The sequence below is a fragment of the Phlebotomus papatasi genome, chromosome 3 (genome assembly GCF_024763615.1).
Source record: "Phlebotomus papatasi isolate M1 chromosome 3, Ppap_2.1, whole genome shotgun sequence".
Lineage (NCBI taxonomy): Eukaryota > Metazoa > Arthropoda > Insecta > Diptera > Psychodidae > Phlebotomus > Phlebotomus papatasi.
This window is the reverse complement of record NC_077224.1, coordinates 32,015,463-32,027,914: the sequence shown is the minus strand read 5'-3', so window position 1 is coordinate 32,027,914 and position 12,452 is coordinate 32,015,463. Positions and strand designations below refer to the sequence as shown.

At 32.5% G+C, this 12,452-nt stretch overlaps 1 protein-coding gene across 2 annotated transcripts in view; it reads right to left on the bottom strand.

Moving 5' to 3' along the window:
• Positions 1-12,452, bottom strand: part of LOC129805277 (cholecystokinin receptor type A-like) — a 61,093-nt gene that overhangs the window by 20,728 nt on the left and 27,913 nt on the right. The window lies entirely within an intron of this gene.

Sequence of the window (12,452 nt, the reverse complement as noted above, 5' to 3'; positions counted from 1 at the left end):
ATCACAATTAAGTGAACTGGACTCACATAAGTCAATAATTAAGTTCTAAATTAGAATTAATTGCTATATTTATCAGCAATGCTGTAGACAATTTATATAGCGTGACATTCCGAAATTTTTGGCTATAACGACGTCGCTAACACGTATAAGTGGATATTTTATCAATAAATTTTCCGGTAGTAATAAATTATAAGGGTGGTAAGCAATTTCGCATCTTTAAATTCTCATGATGATCTTATAAAACTCGATTTACTTAATACAACGAAAATTTTGCTTTAGGGCCATTAACATGAATTTTACTTTATCTTCCAGTCATATTTTTTTACATTTATCTTTTTTTTAAGTTCAGATGTTATCTAATTTTGACGATTATTTGTTAAATAATTCCTCAAGACTTAGAGGTTTTTTTTTTAATTTTAGATAAACTTAAATCGTTGATTCAAGTTGATTATGAACTAGTAAAATACTAATAAAAATTAAAGGAACATATTAATTCATATTTAATTCTTTGTCAAAGGATGAATTAAATTTTAAATTTTGAATGCACATTTATCACGATAGAATATGTTTCATCATAAACATATTAGGGGAAACTGACCATGCTTGATACTGTAAAATGATGTCCAAGGTTTGTGATTATTTTCTGATTAACACACAAACCGAAGCGATTCTTCCACTATGACAAAAAAATGTCTCACTTATTAGGTTCATAATCCAACCTCAAATAGTTCTTGGAAATCCTTAGATTTTCCTCAAGAAGAAAATGGAAATTCAGTAGCGATTTTTATACAAGTTGGGTCCGGGGCCTTCCTGTATAATAATTGATTCGACAATTCGGAGGCCCATTTTCACTGCAAAAAATTCACCGGATACAAAAAATTGCACATCAATATTTAGACGGAACTCTAATCTTTCTGCTTAAATCGTTTGTAAGACTGGTTATTAGTTTTAAAATAACTTTTATGTATTTTTTCTAAGCCATGTTTTTATGACATTAGGGCGCTAGCGAAAACCATTTTTTCACTTTGAGTCCATGAAAATGTCATTCTGCAACCTTAAAATTCAGGCAACAGGGTTGAAGATTATGTCAATTGTCGATAAAATTGGCGGATTGCAATATGTGTAATTATGAAATAATCACATCTAATGATATAGTTGCCACATTAAAATTATCATTCATGGACCCTTCTTAAAATATAGGATGGACACAAGTAGAATTTATGAATTTGTTACCACCCACAAAAACAGTGTCCAACAAGTAAAAATATTTTTACATAAATATTAGTACTGATGACCCCTCTATGTGCCTATGATAGTAGTTTTCGTGAACAGCGACATTAATTAAGAAATACTTATGAAATATCATGTATCGAAATTACAGTTTTGGGCCTATTTTTGATTTTTGCTTCCTGAAACTAGGAAAAAAGAGCTAGGATCCTAATTTTTTAAGGACATGTGAGGCTTATTACCAGCTATTGAAATATATTGCTTTGAGTCATAACTATTGATTAACATAGGAAAAAAATAGTTATTATCAAGCTTGGATCGTATCAAGCATGGTCACTTTCCCCTACTCACGAAATATTTCTCTCACACAGAAAAAAATGTTCGTAAATGTTTGTGAATTTCTATGGGGGAGTTACGAAATGCTCGTGAATTGTATAACCCACAAATATGTTCGTAAAAGTTTGTGCTTTTTTCACAAACATTGTTCATAACATGATCATTTGACGAACATTTTTTGTACTTTTACCAACATTTGTTCGTAAATAATTGTAAACACATAAAAAAATGTTCGTAATATTTTGTCAAAGCAAAAACCCAAAATTTAGCTCAAAATGTTAATTAGAACCGGAGATAGAAGCCGGTCAATTTTCAAACTTTGACCTCTTATAGCTCGGGTCAGGGGTTATGAATCGACTTAAGTATTTTTTTGTTTGATAGGTATAATCTTCGGCTACAACATACTAAAATTTCTGCCCAATACACAAAGGAATTTTTGAGTTATTTAACTTAGAAAATTGAAAATTGTTCTTTTTAAAAATAGCGCCCCTAGCGGTGGTTTTATGAACTTCCGATGTTAGAAGGGCAAGTGGCATTTCATGAGAGCTTTCCAAAACGCCCTCACTTTTTAAATTCTGACAATAAGAACCGGAGTTATGGCCATTTTAAGAAATTTTTTTGAACCATTATAGCACGGGTCAGGGGGGTCGGTGCACCTTAAGTTTGATATTGATCGAAAGCCCTAAAGCCCAGCTATAACATACTAAAATTTGAACCCGATCGATGCTATAGGAGCGGAGCTATTGAGAAAACAAAAAAGGGGGGTATTCAAAATGGCGGTTGGAGGGGTGGGGGTCAATGCACCAAGTTGCAATTTTCACCCGATATATAACCTTTGCCGAAAACCGCAAGACGATATCTCTTTTAGTTTAGGAGCTATTAAGCTCCAAAGACCAGACGGACGGACGGACGGATGGACGGGAACGGTTTTTAGCCACCCTTATATTCGTGATCATGAAGTGTGAAAATACGTTTTGGCAAAGTTTGGGCTCGATCGGACGACATGAAATTTTTGTAGGATTATACTAGGTGAGATTATTAAGAATCTCACCTAATAATGTTTAGACTGCTTTTCCATCAGTTTCCTACTTAGCCGTCTCACGGCTTAAATCGTATAGCTGTAGGGCACAAGGACTAATCAAAATGGCCATAACATATAATTAAAATCGAAGTAATTATTTTAATCAATCGTTCTCAACTTCAGCCGTCTAGAGTCTTAGAAAACGATTATGAAAGAGACAGATAAAACACAGTAATAAAATCTTAAAAAAAAAAAGTAGCTAAGATTGTTAAGAATCTCACCTAATGCTCTTACTTATTAGTAGAATTATATATTCCTCTTGTAACCTATACCGGAATTTTCGCACCATTCGATGATTTCTATAATTACTTATTTAAGTGGCTTTAACATCTTTTTAATTGACAGAGCCTATACGACTAACCACCCCAAAACCGAAACTTATTTATTAGAGTCATGGCATTATATTTTAATAAGGCTAGCCCTAAACCAAATATTCTTGAATACGGCCGAAGAAGTGGAAAGAGTCCTCCATCGCGTGGTTCAAAACTTAATGTGTTAATACCGTTGGTACTTATGAAGTCGTTTTGTATATTCGAAAAAAATTTTTGTTCTCTCTGAACCACAAAAGCTGTGATTTACAAATGAAAAGTGCAAAAGTTTTTTTGGCAATAGCTTTTCTGAAACCTATAACCATAAAAAATTGACACCATCACTGAAAATGTGACTGAAAAACTCTTTTCACATCATTGGTAAATGTCACACTTATTGCGTTTTCTAATAAAATTTTATTCGAGCCGAAAAGAGTGGCAAAAGTGATGAGTGAGGGTCAACCTTTTTAGATGCTGAAGGAAGAGAGAAATGTGAGAGGCTATCAAGTCAATAAGGAAACTGGTGCTTAAAATGATGATAGAATTTATGCTAACCTCTATTGGTGAACAATTTTCGGAGACGTATATTTTTGGAATACCCCATTTACGTAACTGATGCTATATATCCTTACCGAACTTGGATCGATTGGCATAAGTTAGAATTCATTTCAGGTAGCACTTAACAGAATGATATGCACCTTGCTTGTTTCAGTATTTCTTTTTCATATTTTGTTTCTTCAGTTTTCTCTAACATCAGGAAATTTGTCTTACGAAGTATATGACAAGAGGATAAAATAATGTCGAGAGAAAACTTGCACAATGTACTCACAACAATCCGATGATTACATCTACATGATTTAAACATCCGTATGAGTTCCAATTATGGCTATAATCCAGAGGCGTGCAAGAACCGTTTGAAACCGAACAAACATCAAATGAATCTTGTACGTCAATAGTCAAACCGCTACCTAAACAAAAAACAAACAAACTTCTTTTGACATCTATTCGGTTTCAAACGGTTCTTGCACACCCCTTCTATAATTCATTCGTTCGATTTTCTATAAAAACAGTCAGATTTCGAAGAGGATTTCAACCTTGCCATTGCAATTAAATTAATTGCGATAAATTTTCATTTTGACTTCTCATATTAGTTGCTGTTAATATGGGTCCAAATATCATATTTGGTCTTACAGTTTTGTAAACTTTTAAACTATAATTTATTCAAAAAATAAAAGTTGGGATAGGTTGCTTTTTGGACAAAAATTATTTATCGGTTCATAACCGGTTCACAACCGATTTGAACGGATTTATAAATCACTCAAAACATTGCCCAAAATAACTATAATATAATTAATTAATAACGTAATGTAGTTCAATTTTAAAACATTGTAATTTTTGTAATTTTATTCTTCCTATGGATGCCTGGCATATACAACCTATGAAAGAGCTTTTCCACCGTTTTGCTCTGGAACTTGGTCACCAACGCTAAGACGGCGGTGGACGCTAAAAAATTAACTACAACCTACCCACATCAAAATTATCAATGTTGCAAAACAATTTTGGATGTATGATAATGCTCAGGTTCAATTAATAAATAAATAAATAAAATTGAATTTCGAATAAAAATTAGTTATCGGTTATGAACTGGTTCATTACCGATTAGAAACCGATTTGGACCGGTTCAGTTGTGTCGGAAATTCCAAGACCTTTCCAACGAGTTCAAATATGACCCCATTCGCCTATCAAATGCGCTCTCTAGAGCCTTTTTTAATCTTTGATTCAACGGTATTTTCACACAAGGTCGGTTGTCCCTCTGCGTAATCTCTAAAACATATCCAAATATGAAAAAGAAACCGCACGACGTGTCTTCCAGCAATCCCAAAAAATATGATTTTGGATGGGAAGGAGAGGGGCGGGGGAAAAATGAGGGTCATGTTAACGATCATTAGTTCAACTTATGTGGGGATGCCCTGAAGGTCCCAAATATCTATTTCTTACCGTTTGGCTTCTAGAGCTGGCGACAGCCGAACGAACAGACGGACAAACAGTGTGACGACATTTCTCAGAAATGTCCTTCGGGGAAAAATGACCTTCGGGGGGTGGAAAGTGGAAATTTTGGTGGGTGAAAAAATCGTGGGATTATATACTGCTCTCTCCGTGGAGTTCGTGCAGTAAAAGCCAAAAGGTTGTAATGGCTCCGACAGACCTTTTCGTGAAATCAAAATTTACATATCTTTCTTTCTCAAATATTTAACATATGTCTATCCCTATCTTTTGCGCTCGAAATTGGATTGAATTAAATTGAATTTGCTCAAAATTAATTTGTCATGGTTCCAGCACACCTTTTAGATCAAGAAAATTCCGTGAAATCAAAATTCACATAATTTTCTTTCTCATTACGTTTTGCATATGTGTATCTCATTCTTTCACGCTCAAAATTAGATTGAACTAAATTTGAATTGGTCTGATATTCAATTGAAGAAGAAGAAGAGTCCAATAGAGTGGGATAGACATATGCAAGACATTTAAGAAAAAAAGTTGTCTGAATTTCGATTACATGAAATTTTCCTGATCTAAAAGGTATGCAAGAACTATCAAAATTCAAAATTTGTTCAAACTCAAATTTGTTCAAATTGTTTAAATTTGTTCATATTCAAATTGGTTCAGAGAAAAAGTGATGTGAGTTTTTATTTTATAAAATTTTCTTTATCTAAAAGGTGCGCTGGAACCATTAAACTGTCCAAAAAAATACTGATTATAAATTTCTTTAATACAAAGAGAAAATGTCAATATCATATAACTTATTCAATTTTCTTTTGCCAAAAACATTAAAATATTTATGGGTATTTGCAAATTATGATTTCTATTTAATTTACATACAGACCAAACCCCACTTTTATTGACTATTTTTACCAGTAGGGTAAGTGTGCCAAATTTCGGCATAGTTGCATACAAGCGTCAAAGTCTCAAGCTTGAAATGGAATATTTTAAATACAAATTGATTTTTCTTCTTAAAGAGTATTGCTTAGAACCTTGTAGACAGTTTATCGTCTTTATTTACTCTGAAAATCATTCTTAATACATTTTAAAATGAATAAAAATATAGATATAGCTTTGGTGCCCTATTTCGGCCACCTTCATTCTCATAGTTCCTTGCCCTTCGGGAATTCTTCCAATGTCTTTTTCACATCATCTCGTTTGTCGAAGCTACATTTTTTGTTATTCTTTTGCATTGTATAATCTCTAGAGTGTGTAAAATCTAAAAGTTCATGGAAATTCTAGGAACAAAAAAGGTGGCCGGAATTGCAAGCTGGCCGGAATTTGGCACACTTACTCTACAACTGTCTATTTTCTGGTGCTCTTTGAATGCTTTGCCGTCTTTTGAACGGTTTGTCTACCCTCAAAATATTATATAGGCAATTGATATCCCAACAGTGAATTGCGAGATTCATTAACTTTGCAACATTTCATTATGTTAATATTTCTCAACATTTAAAAAATGAGCTTTCTTGTGCTAAATAAGACCAACGGAACAGTCAGAGCTTAATTGTTAAAATGATGAATAAGGGCGTTAATTGTTCTTTAATGAGATCATCTCAGAGAAAATTAACATAAATTCTTTGGGAAATTCCCTATTTTAAATTCATAGAGGTTATGTAATTAACAATATTTAGGGGAATTTAATGAAACAAAGATACAATATCACGTTACATTAACTCTTAGCAATTCTTTTTTCATCCTTTCCATAAATTTATTTTATTATTTTCTCTTTACTTTGTTGACCCTTCTATCCTTGTTTCTTCCCTCTATTCCATTATGATAGCAAATAAGGAAAATTCCTCGTTGGTCTTTGCAATCATTTTCCCAATTACCTCTACAAAATATATATATGTATAAATAAATATAAATATATATACTATAACAGTCTAGCATCTAACTGTTACAAGATATGTAGGTATTGTGCACAATTGCTTCAGCATTGCAATTCAATTCCGATTAATTGGTGGCATAAAATAAAACGACAATAAACTGGTGAAAAAGCACCACTGAACATAAAGGGAGTGAAAATGTGAAATTTATGGCACAAAGCATATTATGGCTTTCGACAACATGGGAAGAGCATGAGAATTTGGGGGGAGTTTTAGTGCGTGTCTGTAGAGATTTCACGTTGGTTTCCCTGTTGATACTTCATTACCGCCGAGGGGCACACAATGTTTTGACTCTGGGGACAATACACCAAAGTTACTAGTGGTCCAACACTAGTTTTATTTTAACATAACAAGGACATTTTATCTGAACAAAAATCTACGGAAATTTTGGGTCCAGAATTTTAAACTCATAAAATTTTGGAAACTTTAAAAGATAATATTTGCCCCTCGGTTGGCGGTTTTTTTTTTATTGATAATTGAGATCATTAATCCTTGTACCAATTTGCACAAATACTTGAGCTTTTAAATGGAAAGTGCAAAGAGGGTTTATTACCAATCATCAGCATTTTATTTATTTTCAGACTTTTTGCGAGCAAATCGAAGAATAGCATTCCATACAAGAAAGGCCAGCTAATATGGTCGGAAGTAGTGCATATAGAAATTGAAGATTTTTACATAAATTGAGGCGCTCAAAGCAAAAAAACTCAAAGTCGTATGCATTTCCCTATAAAAATAGCGTTTTTTTTTGCTCTGAGGTCCTCAATTGTAATTGCCAAAAAAATAATATATCGAAAAAGTGATGTACACATTCACATCGAACAGCCTAGGCTTTTCTACATGGTCATTGCTTTTTTACGCCTTCATTGCTTTTTTACACGTGGAAAAAATATTCAAAAATTGCGGCACCAAACCAATTTTTGCATCAATTTAATGTTTTTTCCGTTCTCTGAGACAATGTTCTTTAAAAAGAAAATGATATTTTAGTAAAATTGGACAAATACAAATACCTTGACCAAAAAGCAAAAGCAATTGCCCGATCAATTGCTCTTTTCTTGAAAGTTTCATATCACATAGTCCGTTAACATTCTCTAATTTAAATTCATTGTTCGAAATTTCATCGACCACCATCGAAATCAGCTGATGCCATGAAAAATCAAAACTAAGGAAATTTTACTCATAAAACCCATAAAACTTGTGAAAACTTTTGAAATATATTTAAAATGAGTCTAGGCTTAGTGAAATTAAAGTTTACTATAAAATACTTATGAATAATGTGACTTGTGTAAAGTTTTCTAAATAAAATTGATGCAAAAGATGTCTGTCGCGCTTCATTCTAACAGAATATGCTTTCGAGCAAACGAAAACATAGCTAGGAATTTAATATACTTGTACAATTCTAGTTTTATTTGTTCCAGTATTAAAACTAGGAAATAAAAATTATCAAGTACGATTTTGATTACTTTCAAAACCTTTTATTTTTTATTTTGACAAATTAATTATTTTATTTTGAGAAATGATTTTCGAGATTAAGAAATTCTTGGTATTACAATAGATATTGAATACTTTTGTGTTATATATCCAGTATAATTATTTTGGTTAAATAGCAGTGTCTGCTTTAAAATATATTTATTCCTCCTTTCCATATTTTATTTTCTTTAACTAATATTATATTTTAAAACTTCCTTAAGTAATGTAAAATTAACAAAAATTATTACATTGTTATGACATGAAATTTTCGTAGAACATGTGAAAACGATACGCATAATACCGTAGCAAAAATTCTACAAAAAGGCACCAAAAAAAGTTATTTACGCATAAGGCTAAAATTCATGCGAACAACACATATGCCAGCGAGAGACACTGATGTCCACTGAAGGCAACAAAACGAGCTGAAATAAACAACTCATGTTCAATTAGTTTAGCCACGAATGGTTGCATATTGTGTGGATTACGTTGGGTCCCGGTCCCGATCTCTCGTCCTCGACCTATGGGATCAAATGTATTGCTTTAAGTCAGTGGTGCCCAAGAAAAAAGCCGAATGAAAAATTTGTTGCCGAGCGATACACTGCGAAAAATGGGATGATAAATGGAAAATTTACCTCTGCAAATATATTGCATTTTCTTTATAAAATTGGGGAAAACCTCCGACAAATGAATTTTTCTAGAAAGAAAACTTCCTAAAGTTTTATTGGGTAAGGTATTTTGTGGATAATTATTGCTAAATTCTAACAAAATTGCGATGAATTGGAGGGCTGTATTTTTCAGACATATTTTTGAGCATCCGGCAAAATCTGGAGGAGATGGGGCTTTGTGCTTGGTATGAAAAAAAAGCTTATTTTTTGCTCTATCGATCGTCGCAAAGCTTTAGACCCGGTTCCGGGTTTGAAAGGAGTAATTAAAGAAAGTTAACAAAAATATCAATTTTAGCCATTTTAAGTGACAGTGTGGCGGCTCAAATATACTCACACACACCAACTCAAGCGCGATGCGTCATGTGTCACTTTCTTTACCGCCAGAATTGTTTTGTGCGTCGATTTGTGTTTTCCGTGAAAAAAACAGCTATTTATTAGTGAAAAATCAACTGCAGTGACTCTGTGTATGAGGCTTGTGCACCATAGAACCACCCAAGGTACCAAAATGTGTTGCATTGTGAAAAATTGTGAGAATAATAGCCGGTGAAATGCTGCGAATATCACCAATGCACCTGTAAGTTATTTTCTTATTTTATTGGTTCCTCAAACATCGTAGGAAACCTTCAGGACAAAGATACGGAGTTTTCCAGCGTTGGAAAATGTGTAAAGTGAAAATAATTATAAAAAATAGTGAAAATCAGTGCTAAATGTGACAGGGGAAAATGGCGCCAAAGTAGGCGCATGGGCATGCGCATGTGTGAGTGTGTGTGGTTGACTCGCGCATTTTGAGGAAGGGGTGAGTCATTTCGAGAGCCGTGTCCTTTTTTTAGTTTTCCCATCTATATATATATATGTATGTATATGTATATATATATATATATATATATATATGTGTGTGTGTGTGTGTGTATATATATATATATGTACATTGTGAAAAATTGCTATTCAATAAGTAATGTTGTATTTCACATTGTCTGATGCTTTTCTATGAAATTTCATTTGAATAAAACTGAACGAAAAAAATATTTGGATGACAAAAATGATTGGAGAAATTAGATTTTTATAAGAAATGTTTTCTAATCTGCTAAATAAGAATTTTTGAATTAAATAAAAGGCTGGAAATATGACTTATCCGTGAAGTATTAAATGTAAGAGTAAATAAATCGACCCAATAAGACTTTTATTTTTCGAATTAGCAATATTACCACTAAACCTGCCAAAACCGGTCAAATTGACTGGTTTAAAAGCTTTTTAAAATTAACGCATGTTTAAACGGTACAATGTCGCTATCAAACTTTATGAATTTCATAAAATATGCATGTAATATATTTTTCATTGTTTAAATTTTTTCCTATTTTCCAAGAAAAAAATTGTGGAGTATCCTACTCTACCGCGGTATTTTATGTGACCGGGCGCACTAGGAAATGCAACCAAAAATGGTCGGTAGGTTTAGTGTTAAAGAATAGAAATGGCCGAAATATGACTTTTTCTGTCAAATGGGTTATGTTAATTAATTTATTATTGAAATAAGATTTTTATTTTTTATGTGGAGAATACAGGAGCATAAAAATGGTGAAACTAAAACTTTTGTGTGTCAAACGAGTAATGTGTTGGACAGTTTCCGTAATTCAGTTTGTAGATTAATTTTACTAGATCTTCCACTAAGTTCGTAGCTTTCACATATAAATGGTGTCGGCGATACATATAGTCGGCATACGAGTCTCATGTTGTATTTATTTTAGAGATCAGTCACCTCTTAACAATATCTAATCACAAAAAAAAATGTATAGTTTTGTGTCAAAAAGAGCTTTTGTGGGAAGTGCTACTTTGCCCCTTTGATTTAAGAAAAAAACATCAAAAACCACTCGTGAAAATTAGTTGAAATGCTTCAGAAATGGTTATTTTAACTCCAAGGACCAAAAGACCAAAAACAATTGATGGTGCTGATCTGGAAGCGTTACTGGATGAAAATGATAAGAATATCATTCAAAGGCAATAAATGTGAAACAGAAAGATATTTTTAAACGTTTATGCACATTAGAGGGAGCCAAAACGAAGGAAAATGGATGTCGCGTGAGTTTACTGAATGATAGACAAAACTTAAAAATCGAAATGGCACAGATAAGGAGAAATGGATATGTTTCGAGAATTCCAAACACAAAATATCGTAACTTTTATCTGACGAAGCATCAAAATTGACATCACTTCCACGTCGCTAAGGAAAGAAGAAGATGCTCAGCGTGTGGTGGGACCAACGGGGAATCATGCATAATGAGCTGCTGAAATCAAGAGAAACTGTCAATGTATATCTCTCTCAACGAAAACTAATGAATTTTGTACCATGTATTGCTAAAAGTTATGGGCCGAACGAGAAAAGATCCACAATAGAGTGGTATTGTAACACGGTAGTGCTCATTATTATTGTATTTTTATGATCCAAGACAGCATCAAAACGGTGAATTGGGATCTGCTTTCCAGACTAAGCCATTCCACACTCCAAATTCACGAAAAGTCAAATGATTTTTGAGATCTCGCCAAATTTTCGACGAATCCCACCAAAACTGACACAGTTTTTGAATATTAAAAAATAAGATTCTAAGATAATTCAAAGTATTTTAGAAAAGTGTTCATATATCTACAATGAGTTTAATATTAATTAAATATCAACAGTGTGTGTTGATTGTCTTAATTTTGTCTTCATTTCACCGAAATCCAATTACATGAAAATAAAAATGATTCGAATGAACTTTTATCTATTAAATAAGAACTGTATGAGAAAACACAGAAAAAACTGCAATGGAATTTTTATCAGTCAATTTGAAAATATTGCAGAATAAATATTGTAAAAATTACTTCATATTTGAGAGTCATTTTTCAAATGGAAAATATTTTCATCTACACACTTTACATAAGCATAAACTAATTTAGATTGTGTACTAAATACTCATTTCTCTGATGGCCTCTACACACTAGTAGAAATTTCTTTTAAAAAACCTATTTTTAAAGAAAATTTCTCCTATCATTGTAGGCATAAACGTCAGATTGTTTTTATAAAAAGCAATTTTTGAAGAAAATTGCATGTAGTGGGTAGACACTATAAAAAAAAACTATTTAAATCGGGCAAATATTTTACACTACCTAAGCATAAAAGAGTTAAAATTATGCACAAAACACGCACATATTAAACACAAAATAATTCAAATTATATTAGAAACACTCACAGCTCAAGCATAAATGGTTATGACTGTGCTGAAATACGCACAGTTGAAGCACCAAATAATTAATAATGTGCTTAAATCACGCAAAGCTTAATAATAGAACGGTTAAAATTGCGCTTAAAAACAAGCACAGCTCAATCATAAAATGCATCAAATTGTTCTTATAAACATAAACAGCTCAATAAAACGGTTGAGATTGCGCTTAAAATCATGCAGAACTT